Raw genomic sequence first — 15,296 nt, 5'->3', positions numbered from 1 at the left:
ATTGTGTTAGGTGGTAATTCTTCCAGGAAACGTCAGAGGGTCGATGCAGGGGTTCTAGAAGGGGTGATAAACCATTTAAGCCTCATGAACAAGCGCATGGTCTTTTAAAGATCTGTGAAGTACTCGGGGCGGCGGTGTGTGTGTGTCCTCTTTCAGGAGCGGGCGGGCGGGGGGGGGGCACTGCCAGCAACTTGCCAGGCCAGGCAGTGTTCAACACTTGCATCACCCTTTCTCTGCCTGCTATTGCGCTCCATGCTTCGGAAAGGTAAGAAAAAGAACGTGCATTTGAGTTTGAAATGTCCGATCCTGTAGCAGTACACTTGCAAAGCCCACACATGACAATAACCCGATTCAAGGCCCCATTCACCCGATTTTTTAAAAATATATAGCACTCCAACAAAGTAGGATTATAAAACTTTATTAACTTTTAAATATAACGAACGCAACAAAAACTGTAAATACATTTAAACATTTTTTGACAAAAAAAAGCAACAATGGTCAGAAGCTGTCTTTTGTGCGAATAGTCCCAAGGCAGCACAACGTGCTGAGTTCTGGACGGCACCCAGGTGATGTCACCTGGGTGCCGCACTGGTTTTTGGTTTCCTACAATGCAGCTCAGAAAAACAGCGTGGGGCGTCCCGGGTGGTGCGGGGGGAGGCCTCGTCAGTAGCGGTCTGTTGTGCGAATAGTCCCAAGGCAGCAGAACGCGCTGAGATGTGGATGGCACCCAGGTGATGTCCAGTAAACTGCCGCACTGGTTTTGGTATCCTACAATGCTGCTCCGAAAATTGGCGTGGGGCGGCCCGGGGGGGGCGTGGGGGAGGCGGCGTGAACGGGCCTCCCCAGGTGGCGGCCATCCAGCTGAGTTGCGCCCGCTCTTGCGGCTACAGCGTCTCGCTCATCATGTAGTTGACTTCCGCCCACTCTTGCAGTGCAGCGATAGGCGGCTGCCACAGGACTCTTAAAATGGCGGACGGCTCTTCGGTTTTGGGCCTGGTCCACTAAAATGGCCCTGGGACACCTTGGAACTCGGACGCTTGCCTGCTAGGGCTTGGGCTCCATTCTCGAAAGCGTCCCCTCAGCCGTGAAGATTCTACAAAAGTCTTGGGGGCCCTCGACTCCTGCAGGCTTCCGGTGGGGAGCGGCTGCCATGATTGCTCGCGGAATGACCACGACGGAGCCACGAGATGGTGGTGCTCTCATGCTGATGCCAGCTTCAGTCTGAAACATCCAGAAACAAGGTGGGGCTTTCATCGTTTGGGAAAAAAAATGTTCTAAACCAATGAAAAGTGTTATTTTTAGGTCATATGACCAAGCCTTCCATCTTTAGGAAACCAAAAGTAAAATGAACCAATGAAAAGTTTTATAAACAAGTCACATGACCTGTTATGCGGCATAGGGCTACAAAAAGCGTAGAAAATCCGTTGGCACGTGAGGCGGCGTCAGTAGCGGACCGATGTGCGAATAGGCCGAAGGCAGCACAACGCGCCGAGATCCGGATGGCACCGAGTTAGTGTCCAGCAAGTTGCTGCACTGGTGTGGCTATCCTACAATGCTGCGCCGAAAGTCGGCGTGGGGCGCCCCATTGGCCTGTGAGGTCGCGTCAGTCAGTGGGGGCTGTGCGTCTCCCCCAAGATGGAGGCTCCTCGGCTGCAGTGGAGCGCCCCTTAGCGTTTCACTCGCCGTCCAACTGAGTTGCGTCCGCACTTGCGGGTACAGTAGGCCGAAGGCAGCACAACGCGCCGAGATCCGGATGGCACCGAGGTGGTGTCCAGCAAGTTGCCGCACTGGTGTGGCCATCCTACAATGCTGCGCCGAAAGACGGCGTGTCCAGCTGAGTTGCGGTCACTCTTGCGGTACAGTGACTCGAACGCGCAGAGATCCGGATGGCACCGAGGTGGTGTCCAGCAAATTGCCGCACTGGTGTGGCCATCCTACAATGCTGCGCCGAAAGACGGCGTGTCCAGCTGAGTTTCTCCCGCTCTTGCGGTACAGTGACTCGAACGCGCCGAGATCCGGATGGCACCGAGGTGGTGTCCAGCAAGTTGCCGCACTGGTGTGGCCATCCTACAATGCTGCGCCGAAAGTCGGCGTGGGGTGCCCCGTTGGCTTATGAGGTGATGTCAGTAGTGGACCGATGTGTGAATAGGTCGGAACCAGCACAAGGCGCCAAGATCCGAATGGCAAGTCCTGGATGTTGAGTGCCATAGTTGAGAGTTCTGAGCAGTGCTTGTAAGACTGTCTGAAGCTTATTTGCACCTGCTGCAGCTTCACTATTGCCCTGGTGTGGCCAAAGATCGCACATGACATAGGCGGCCGGCTCCCGAGGTCCGGCGGAACTTTTTTCCTTTTCCTTTTTGCTTCTTGTCCCACAATCCGTTTCAACTGAAGACACGACCAGGTCCCTGAATGTGTGCAGGGGGACGTTATTGATTGAATCAAAATGGCGGCTTCACACAAAGCTGACTCAAGCGTTGCTGTTGATGCTATACAGACAAAAATTGGTTTTCAGTTTGTACATTCTTCAGGATTTTTTTTTCCATCCAAGGCTGATTGAGAGTTTGTAGAAAAATGGCTTCAGATTTTCCACATACTACTCTTCAACATTCTTCCTAAATGTAACAATGTAAGACTCACTAGGAGAACGGCTGTTTATCTTTCCTTTCAAAATGCTGCCAACAATATTTTCTGAATGGAAGACACCATCTTGTAGCATAAAGGGCCGAAATGGGTTCTGGTCTGGCCGATGGTTGGTGGAGACATTTTGACTATATCTTGGACCTGCCCGGCCTCGCCCAAAATGGCGCCGGTATAAATGGGACTCGTAACTCCTTGTTGTGTACTGGTTGAACAACTTTGATATCACGAGATATGAATGCAGTTTTGATGCTCATGGCGGGCGGGGACGAGAATTGATTGAATATTTTGACATCCCTATTGATATTAAGTTCTGATGTGTTATTGATTACTGTAGTATTGAAAGTTCGAATTAACGTCACCCATGGTACTTGCCCGCAAATGTATATCTAGATGATTTTTTTGTAAGTGGCCCTGTCGTAATTTAATTACAAAATGTACGTCCACCGATTCCGCAACTGTTAGACACCTTAGTTCTTGCAACCTAATGGCCCGCTCGTTACGTTCCTCTATAATGTAAATGTCTCCTCATCATATACGATTTCAGTTTGCTCCGTGGCCGGCCCACGTGGTTATAGGCCCGTATTTGTATACTGACATTTTCACAATAAAGGTTTTTAAAACAAAACATGGTAGTAGTATTTACATTGGTAAAGTTTTTACTTTTAGTCACTGTTTTCGAATCAGTAAAAGGCAAGTGAAATAAAGCAGTCCAATTACATGACGGATAAAAGGTATAATACGCAGGAACGCAGTAAAGATAAATGGTCAAGGGCAGTTGTGTTTTCCACTCCTGCAACATAAAGTGATCGATAAGAATCTGATAATCAGGCGCATCGGCGACTAAGACAGCAGGCCGAGTCTCTTTTACTCAACGGCTCCGTCATGGAACGAAGAAACGCCCTTTTTCTCGAAAAAGGAATATATTTTACTTGCAGGACAGTTGTAAATTTTCCAGGAAAGTACATTAGCCTGGAATATTATAATATATATGTTTAAAAAAAAAAGTTCGAAATCAATAAAAAGCGTATTTTTTAGGTCATATGACCAAGCTTTTCATTATTAAAATAACAAAAGTAAAATGAACCAATAAAAAGTTTTATTAACAAGTCACATGACCTGTTATGCTTACGTTACGCGCTGCGCGCCGCGCCCCGGATCACTTCCGGGTGCGCTAACGCGGCGTGTCATATAACGCATTACGCGACAACGTAGGTCAAGAATATAGTCAAAATGTCTCCACCAACCAGCGTTCGGAACACAACCCCTTTCAGCAGTCCAAAAAGTTCTGTTAAATGACAACAGAGGGGACAGGCAACAAGAACCATCAGTCAAAGAGGGGAGGGCAAGTTCTTCTCTACCGGGTCATGTTGGGGCTATACCGGAACTGATCGAATTGGTAGTCTACAGTGTTTCTGGATGTTTCAGACTAAAGCTGGCGTCAGCATGAGAGCACTACCATCTCGTAGGTCCGTCGTGGCCATTCCACGAGCAAACATGGCAGCCGCTCCCCACCAGAAGCCTGCGGGAGTCGGGGGCCCCCAAGACTTTTGTAGAATCTTCACGGCTGAGGGGACGCTTTCGAGAATGGGACCCAAGCCCTATCAGGGAAGCGTCCGAGTTCCAAGGTGTCCCAGGGCCATTTTAGTGGACCACGCCCAAATCTGAAGAGCCGGCCGCCATTTTGAGAGTCCTGTGGCAGTCGCTTATCGTTGCATCGCAAGAGCGGGAGCAACTCAACTACATGGTGAGCGAGACGCTGTAGTCGCAAGAGCGGGCGGTAAACAGCTGAATGGCGGAAGAGGCACAGTGTAGCAAAAGCGGGCGGAATGGCAACTAAAACGGTAAAGGGGCGCCCCACTACAGCGTGTCTTCAGGTCAAACGGATTGTGGGACAAGGTCCAGAATAGAAGAGTCATCAAAAGGCAAAAAGTTCCGCCGGACCCCGGGAGCCGGCCGCCTATGTCGGGGGCGATCTCAGGCTAAACCGGTGCTATAAGACTTGGGGAGGGGGTCGGAGCCAAGCGTCTTCTCCGAGTCCGTGCCATCACACCGCCCCTCGGGGGCCTCCGTCAAGCGGTTTCGGGAGGTACCATATCACATTGTTTTCAAATGCAGTCAGATCCACAAACGACCCTCACTTACTTTGAGAATAGTGAAGCTGCAGTAGGTGGAAATAAGCTTCAGACAGTGTTACAAGCGCTGCTCAGAACTCTGAACTATGGCACCCAACATCCAGAACTTATGCCATTTGAGAATGGCAGTGACATCGAAGCAACTCAGGGACCAAAACCATTAACGTACTTTCACGTATGAAAATCTTACTTGGGGAGGGGGCAGGAGCGAACCGCCCCCTCCCAGTCCGCACCACCACACCGTATGTTGAAAATCTGAAGCCATCGTTCTACAAACTCAACCAACCTTGGATGGAAAAATCTAGAAAAATGTACAAACTGAAAACCAGTTTTGGTCTGCATAGCATCAGTAGCAACGCTTGCTATCAGAGTGCATGAGTTTCATGCTCGATCGATTGAGCTAGCCAGATCGGGCAATAAAAAGTATAAAATAGTTATGTAAATAGTTATTTAATAAAATGTTTTACCCTGTTTCTTTGCTGGTGTGTTGTATATATTTTTAATATTTGCATAGGGTTTGTCGTTATTTTGGGCGGGGTGGGTGACGGAGCCGAGCTGTCTTGCAGCCCTCATGGTGTGGAGCTCAGTTCATCTCACTATTTTCGTATTTCTCATGAAGGGTTGTTCCTAATATTTCTATTTTAGCGAGGTCAAAAAGAGATCCAATTAGTGGCCTACTGATTTTGCTCGATTAATTTTATTTTTTTACACGCTTTTTCACGATTTTTCACTATCTGCAAAGACTAAACAGAGTATTGCGACTTTGTGCTTGTTTGTAAATAGAGAATGAACCAAAGAGAACCAATTGTAAAACAGTAAATGCTTGGATAACAATCAATCAAATGGAGAGACAAGCAGGCACGACGGATTACAACGGGGGTAAAGGCCTGCGTTAACTACTCTTCACTATCTGCAAAGAGAGAGTACTACTAAGAGAAAAGAGGGGGGGGGGCAGCGTTCAAAGCACATCAGCGTGCATAAACACGAAAAAGTTTTTACCTATCACGTACTTGACATTTGACAGCTTTTGATATTTGCTATTAAAAAACCATTGAAATTCACAGAAAAAACCATAGGTTTTAGGCCATATATAGTTAGGAATTTGCATTTACAAAACCTTGAAAATTCACTGAAAAAACCATTGGTTATAGACCATATATAGTTAGGGATTAGCCTTTTCAAAACCTTATTTTACTCACACAAAACCATTGAAATTTCATATATAGTTAGTTGCACTAACTATATATCGCGCACCCGCAATCCACTGCTGATGATGTCACATATTACATCATTCATGACATGGTTAGTGACATCACTGATGACATCACTGATGACATCTCAAATGACATCACTGATGACATCTCAAATGACATCACTGATGACATCTCAAATGACATCACTGATAAAATCACTGATAACATCTCATTTGACATGACTGATCACATCACTGATGATATCATTCATGTGATAATACCATGAACCTCTTCAGACTCTAATATAACCTTAGATACAATCAGTGTAAACAGACAGTCACAGACTGTCACTCATCCATGGAGTTACTCACACACCTAGTCAGTTATGCAAAAAATCAATCACACCTCCATTTTCTCAATTATACAGTTATACACACCTTACTTATTCAAACATATACTAACACATATTTACTCTCTTATACAATCCCTGATACATGTTCACAATGATCCATACAGCCACTCACACATTCACTGGCTCTTATGCACAGTTATTTATATATGTCAACTCTCACATGTACTGTGTTTTACATATGTACTTACTTTGACATGTAGCACTGAGATATCCATTCACTCACTAATACACTCATGCACAGTCAACCGCACATACAGCTGTTTCCACATGCACTTTTGAACCCATACATATAGTGAATCAACTACTCACACATCTATGTACAGAGTCACACACCTCCCAGCCACCCATACACACACACTCAGTTTCCCATACAAATACTTGGACAACCAATGAATAACCCATACAGTTATTCATATAGCTACTGATCAACATATGCAGCAGTTTGTAGAACAACAGATATAATGATGCACAAATTAAAACAGTTTAGTCACTAACCCATGCACTCAGTGAGACACATTTAATCACTCACTCATACAGTCAGTCATGCACCTACTAAATCCTTCATCCAGACACTTATACATCCACTCATTCTTCAATATGTAAGACATATTTTAACTTTACAGAAACATACAGTCACTGGATGTTGTCATCAGTGATGTCATCAGTGATGTCATTTGAGATGTCATCAGTGATGTCATCAGTGATGTCACTAACCATGTCATGAATGATGTAATATGTGACATCATCAGCAGTGGATTGCGGGTGCGCGATATATAGTTAGTGCAACTAACTATATATGAAATTTCAATGGTTTTGTGTGAGTAAAATAAGGTTTTGAAAAGGCTAATCCCTAACTATATATGGTCTATAACCAATGGTTTTTTCAGTGAATTTTCAAGGTTTTGTAAATGCAAATTCCTAACTATATATGGCCTAAAACCTATGGTTTTTTCTGTGAATATATATATATATATATATATATATATATATATATATATATATATATATATATATATATATATATATATATATATATATATGTATATATATATATGTATATATATATATATATATATATGTATGTATATATATATATATATATATATATATATATATATATATATATATATATATATATATATATATAAGATCCATCACCCTCAGCAGCCGCCGAAAGTGAAGAGGCCAACACAGGAGAACAAGTGGAAACAGCCTTTATTCCATCCACAGCAGGTAAGGAAACATCACCCTCAGCAGCCGCCGAAAATGAAGAGGCCAACACAGGAGAACAAGTGGGAACAGCCTTTATTCCATCCACAGCAGGTAAGGAAACATTGGACACCCGCTGTCATAGCGAATGCATTTCGGCTTCTACTTAGCCTTCTTCAGCGCCGCAGGTGTTTTCAGTCAGTCAGGAAGCGGCAAATGTATCTGACACAATGTCACGCCCCTCCTGTTTTGACCTGCTTTGCTCCACCCCTTCAGCCCACAGGCACACGCAAATGTCTATTGGCGAGTCTGGTGTAGTGACTCGCATTCCCAGAGTGCATCATGCTTAATCACTGGAAAGCGTTGCGTGGGGATGGCAAAGCGTCGTTGAAAAGCAATTGTTCCTCACTCTGCTGCAGAAGAATACGCTGTCACCTCCGGTCTCCTTCCGTCCCAACCTGCCTGCTCCTGGTAACATATATATAAAATCAACCGAAATTGTTTTTCGAAGGACGTGAGTAAGATGGGGACCTGTGCAACCTGTCCTGAAGAAGAAGCCTAGCTTCGAAACATTTCGACAACGCACACACAAGGTACTGTACATTAACATACATAATACCTCATCATCACCCTTTTAACAGTACTAGCACGAGGGCACATTAAAGTTTTTGTAGACTCTACGTGACAGGTACTTTTTTAAACCTCACACCATCACTTTTCAGAACTCACCACTCACATAATTAAAATACAAAAAAACCGCTCACACACCACACATAGTCAACAATCAAAAGTGCTCCCACGTAGTCGCTGGTTAGTAGCACGCCGCATCCCGTAGAGGGGTGCGAAGACCCCAATGATGTAGCATGACACAAAGGGTCCTTTGGTGTATGAGGGGTATATAAAGAACACATAGTGCTCCCCACCATTGTAGGGACCACTAAAAAATCCTTCTCACTCGTGGATAATATTTATTTATGCACCACTATCGATAATGAAAGGTGTTGTACAACCATTGACTTTCAGTGTGATTCTCAGGCAATGCTGACTTTGGTGCTTTATCTTATTGACTTCTCTTGGACTGATATTTTTCCTCACATGCAGCCAGTCCAACATGTGCACTTTTCTCTAGGGTAAAAGTTGACATGGCAAAACCATCCTCTTCACTTTTACTTGACATTGATACTGAAGAACTGTTTGACGAAAATGTAGATAACGATTGCCTTTGTTTAGTATTGATATGCCTCAGCTGATGGGACCTTCTGGACACGAGTCCAATGTTTCATATGGAATGTTCAGGCGGGCATTTAGTCTTCATGCTGTGACACACCTAATTTTTCTTTTCCTTGCACACTGTTGCAAAATGGTTCTTTTCCACAGCCTTTCCAGATCTGCCAATTGGCAGGACATTCAGCTTCATGTGGAAATGAAAATCCACACCGAGAGCACAATTTATTTTTCTGTGGAGAAATCATTTTGTGTCCCTCTGCTTAGTGCTTTGGCTTACTTTTCACGTTCATGACTGATTCACTTTGAGCACCTCCAGCCTCTGTGTCAGGAGCTTGTCCCTCAGCACATTCTTCAGCTCTGGCAGCCAAATAACTTGCTTGAGATTAAGAGTTTCTCTCATCATTTGTTATCTGATCAAATCTGACAAGCATCCATCAATCACTCTGAGGTGTATAGCTTTCTCATCATTAAATTCATTGAACTTACAGTACTTGATGAGCGTATCCAGTCTTTCAACTAATTAATCGATGGTTACATCAGCTTTCTGTTGTTCTTGTCTGGAAATGTACCTTTCGTAATCTACATTGGGCATTTTAATGAACTTGAGATTCAAGGCTGATTTTATTTAACTGTATAGGAGACCTAACCTTGACAATAAATCACCACAAGTCACAAATTGTGATATGTGGACTGAAAAAGACTCACTCTCGGTCACACACTATAGTTGGGATCCGATCCCCATCTCCAAAGTGCAGCGCTTTAACTACCTTGGGGTTTTGATGGCGAAATATTTGAGTTGGGATAAACTCCTGACCCAGAGAGCCTGTTCACTTTAAGCACCCACAGATGTCATAAGCCCATCAAGGAATTAATCACCCTGAAAAACAGTAAATGCCTTTTACTTAGGGATCTGTAGGGCCAGTGCTTAGGGATACAGCCCCCCCGGTGGTCTTAAACAATCGAAAACCATGGTTAATTTATGTCAAATATTATTTTTCAGACCTTGGTATGGCAAACCTCTTTCATTTCACAAATGAAATTGATAGTAGCCAAAAAATATAGTGAAATTCCTCTTTTTTAAATACAAAAACCAAGCCAGATTTTTTTAAATACCAGCCAATGACTACTGTTTTCAGCTACCATGTCTTAAAGCATGTCGAAGGAACAGAACCAATCTCTTGTGGGTTTTGAACTCTGACCATAGATTTTACTTGACTAATTTTAGCACTTTGCACTTTCTGATAGCCCATCCCCAGCAGGGCACCTGGTTTCCTACTTTACCACCCTGCCCTGGTGATAGCACTTCCAAACAAACTTGAACACATATATTTTTTATTGCGTTCTTTAAGTCCGCTCAAGATTAAAAATTTTACGCTCATTTTTGCATACCTATGATTCCAGTTCATTTGAGGTATGTTTGCAATACCTTCCGCTTTTAGACTCGGAACTCTGTTGCTCAGCTAGCATCAGAAGTTCTGCAAACTATAGTAACTCCTGAGAAACCTTACATTTTATTATTAACCCCAGGTCTGAGTCTTTGTTTATTATGTGATCAATGTTTACAACTTTGTTTAAATTAGAGCTCCCTTCACTGTTATAATACGGCTGCCATATTGTATTATGAATTTTACTTACAATCGCATCATATTCTGTGTTTTTATTATCTGTAAGTTTGTAGCAATGTAGCATCGATATTTTACCTTTTTATGGTTTTCAGCCAAACAAACGCATTTGACTGACTGACTGACTGTATATAATTACGTCAGCTCCCTGCATTTTCTTTATGACTTCTTTTACACTTTTTACCAGCAGGATTCTTGATGTACTTAATAATCTTCTTGTTATCTGCTTCTTCAATCGCATCAATGAAATCATCAAATGTCTCTATCCAGGCAATACATCTGTCGTCAATATTCAGCTTTTTGGTGGTATCTAAGTGCGATGGTGGTTTCAAGAAGGCAGCGGCATTGTAACCATTTATGAGTTTGGCTGACACTGAGGGTGGATTTCTCTCCAACACTGTCTGTTGACCCACTACAGCCTGCTTCATCCATACCATCTCTAAAGCCCTTTATCGGGTTGGCCTATGGGTCATCTTGGACGGTCGGTGGAATCTTGGCCTTCCTGTTGGTATGCATGGGAGCCCTCTGATTTCGGGAGACCTTTGGAGTTGGTCTGAACCGCCATCCAGCAGTTTTGGTGGTGTGCCACTTTGGGTATGAAGAGATGCACAAGCACAAGCCCTGGTGATTCCTCTGGAGTCACTTCCCCCAGCGCCATGATACAATGACTCTCTTTACTCAGTAAGGGTAAGCAGGAGACTGTTTCTTGTATATGTATCTCTTTGTCTTTAGGCATCTCTTCATGCTGTCTGACACCTGGTTGAACTCTGCCTCACAGACTTCTGTTTGCAGTGTTATCTTGCAATTTGATGTCACTATCTGTCACTCCTTCATAACCTGGAAAACCTGGTTGCATCTGCCAATAGCGTTATCACTCCCTATGATGTATGTCTTTGAGTTAAATAGTAGCACAACATTTCTCTTTGCGGCCTTCTCGGTAGGTTTGCAGTCAACGAAATGTAATCTTCTCAGCAAATATATGTTATTTTCAAATGCTTCACACTGGCTGGAGTTGTGCTTTGACTCGACACACACCAAGGGCTAGATGTAGGTCGGTCGGTAACGGCCGAAAATCGGTATTTTCGGCCGTTACCGACCGGTATACATGAATTGGCAGGTAGGGGCAGTATTTTACAGATTCGGTAACTTTACCGAATCGGTAAAGTTACCGAATCTGTAAAGTACCGAGTCGGTATTTTTACCGATTCGGTAAATTTCACATGTAGGTGGGACTCTTCTGAGTCCCAAAGGACCTACAAAATCGGTATTTTACCACACAATCCTATTGTGTGGTAAAATACCGATTTCAGGTGTGCATGCACATGTGTGCATGCACACCTAGCCATGTGACAGGCAGACCTGCCCTTAGGGCAGGTATGCCTGCCACATGGCACCCAAGCCTGTTTTGGGGGTGCCAGGGGGTGTCAAAGTGACACCCCCTGCACCCTTGTGAATTCGGTATTTACCGATTCGGTAAATACCGAATCGGTAATGCCCATTCATTCCTATGGGCTTCAAAGCCCATAGGAATGAATGGGCATTACCGATTCGGTATTTACCGAATCGGTAAATACCGAATTCATCCGATTCGGTATTCCAGCACATCTGGAATACCTACATATCGGACCCATAGATTTACCGAATTTAAATTACCGAATCGGTAAAATTCGGTAATTTAAATTCGGTAAATCTTTTCTACCTACATCTAGGCCCAAGTGTCCATTCCGCACTTCCACTGAGGCACATGTGGCATTCACAAACAGTTTGCTGTACCACAGCAAACTCTCAGGGAGAGCACTGTCGATCTTTGAGTTACATATTCCCTGTCTTATCACCAATTGTAACATTCTCCCCATACACAGGTACTCACCAATGAGTAAGCCACACAGGGAGCTTAGTATATCACAACTTTATTCATCTGTGTGTAACCACAAACTCAAATCAAACCAAATAAACTTTATTCGGTTTCCTGTAATAAAAACCATGAAAGCACAAGATACATGCATACAGTCCACACAGGAACATACCAGGTTTAAACATAGTATATACAAGTAAAAAACATTTTTTTTATATAGTTTACCAAAGCTCCACAAGCACACATATAAGGCCGCCTAAACAAAACACTCTAGAGGTACAGTGACACAAACTCAACATTCGAAACCTGCAATCACTTCACTACGCTCTAACACTTAAATCACAGTTCTACTTAGTCCATCAGGAGCCACGAGAGTTCCATCATTACAAACTCATACAACACTTTAAAAGGGAGATATTCCCCTTTGCCACACCTATTTATTCTGATATGTTGTGCCTACTTTTTTTGCCCTTGAGAACCCTTCCACTTTATGCAGGACCTGGTTTAAGAGGGGAAAAACTCTTCATATAATGTGTTAGATAGAAGACATGAGGCTACATTTGGGGTGTGCTTAAATGTGAGTCTTTAAATAATCAGTTGTGCACACATGTGTGTGGGAAGACTGAGCTGCATATACCAGGGATTGGAAATGTGTGGTTAGTATGTCTGTCACTTTGTTCGTCAACTGGGCTGCAACCATGTGAGTAGGTGGCTAATATTCTGGCATGTGTGTGGATGGGTCCCAGGAGTTGGGGTGTGCTTCTTTTGGGTGGTGATGTAACCAACATTTTTACTAAATTTATCCTACCAATATAGACAGGGGAAATTCCAGTCTTCAACGCCGTGCTTTGTAATGCAGTGCATTCAGCCATGAAACGTAACAAAAAAGAATAGGCTTATGTATTTACAAGATGGTATCATGGCTGGGTTGGTTCTCTGTTTGGTGATGTTAATACTATGAGTGAAGCAGCAAATTTGAAGGAGATACTGCTTGTAGTTCTGAAGTTTCTTGTTCTGAGAGTGAAGGGGTATTGAGAGGGATAGGTATAATGTATGGTAGGTATTTTGTCACTCTAATTTGGGGGACGTATGCCAAGCCCCAGCCCCATGTTCGCCCTCCAATAGAGGGAGGTGTTCAATTGGTGTGGGTAAGATAAGGGAAGAAGCTGGGGGAAACTGGGCAGATGAGTCTGTGGGAGAGGCAATGGAGAAGATTGGGGCGGCTCACTCTCTACTATTTTGGGCCCGATTCCGATCCGGTAAAATTACCGTCCGTACGAATCACATCCGGAGCCGTCTCCGTACGACTCGTACACACGCCGGACGACCCGACGAGTATCAGGACGCGAGTCGTTCGGTCCACGTCAGGTAAGGGCGATTCGTACGGAAAAGCGCACAATCACATACACACCGTACGGCACGTACCCCCATGATCGCAGGGGTACGGCGCATACCCCTGCGATCATGGGGGTACGCGCCGTACACCCAGCATACATGGGGTACGGTGCGTACCCCATGTACGCTGGGTATACAGCGCGTACCCCCCATGATCGCAGGGGTATGCGCCGTACCCCTGTGATCATGAGGGTACGCGCCATACTCGGGGGGCCGTACCGTACCTGTTTCTGGGCGAACTCTGCTTTTACGACTGTTTTCAGCTCCCGTAGAAAAAGGGTCGTACGGTGTGTACCCAACACGTATCGTACTTGCTGGGTCGTATAAACTAGCCGCGAACTATACAGATGTCGCGTACAGTGGGTTCCGAGTGAGACTCGTACGGGGATTTGATTTGTACAGTCTCTGTACGATTCGTACGGAGTCTAGCTCCTGGTACGAATCGTACTTCGTCGTACGTACAGGGGACGTTGCAGGGTACGATTTGTACGGGAAAAATGCTCCGAACGGCTATTCGGAGCGCTTTTTACCGGATCGGAATCGACCCCATTGTGTTTCATTTGTACTGTGTTATGTCTGGTGCCAAATTTGCTTTTCCTAGTGCTCTTTTTGTTGATCAGTGTGTTGCAGCCTCTGGATATGGTGAAATTTTTAGTATCTGGTATGGGTAATGCTAAAAATGCATTTTGTTAGGTTTTGTCTCCTGAACAGAGGTGCACTTTGTATGCATACCCTAGGTTTTATATGTGTGATGTTTGCAGTCAGGGCAGGGCTTGCTGTGCTCAATGGATGGTATGGTGTGGGTGGAAAAGGTAATTACTAAATATTGATTAGAATAAAGATGTTGGATTGATTGGTATGTGAGGTCATGCTGAAAAAGGCTGTTTTGTCAGTGGTGGAGCTGGTGGTCTGACTGTTGGTGCCCAAATTGTGTCCCTGTGATTGTTGCAGTGATGTGTGGACTGTGGTGAAATTGACTCTGTGTGTAAGGAATCTGATTGGCAGGTTATTGTGGATTACCTCTTCACCGTTTTATTGTGGGCTGTGTCTGAGCTTCCACACTGCCCAAACAGAAGGACCTTCCGAAGTAAATCAGTTGTTCTTTAAAAGTAGCCTTAGCATACCATTGAGAGATTCGACTGAGCTCCAAGGCAAATATGCAAATAAATATTTGTGAGGCATTATAAGTAACAATATCAACCACACAACACAGTTAGAGAAATAAAGAACATAATGATCCAAATTAAGTTGCATTAAAAGTTTGATTTTAAGAAACAAACACTACAAACGAAAAACATTAGTTTAGCGGTTTAGTAGATATTAAAGTAAAAACAAGCATTTACAATGCAACGGTTTCGCCATTGCCAAAGTTAGAGCTATTGGCATTGTAAATGACAAATTGTTTATTTATGTGTTGGTTTTGAAAATAGATAAATAAATGGTATTGTCATTTACAATGTCAATAGCTTAATCTTTCACAAATGCGAGACCTATTGCATTTGCACCCACACACACACAGCCACACGCACCCACACAGAGCCACACACACACACAGAGCCCCCACACACACAGCCCCACACACACACAGCCACACACACAACACACAGCCCC

Source organism: Lissotriton vulgaris, chromosome 3_1 (genome assembly GCF_964263255.1).
Source record: "Lissotriton vulgaris chromosome 3_1, aLisVul1.2, whole genome shotgun sequence".
Lineage (NCBI taxonomy): Eukaryota > Metazoa > Chordata > Amphibia > Caudata > Salamandridae > Lissotriton > Lissotriton vulgaris.
Note: the sequence above shows the minus strand (reverse complement) of the source record.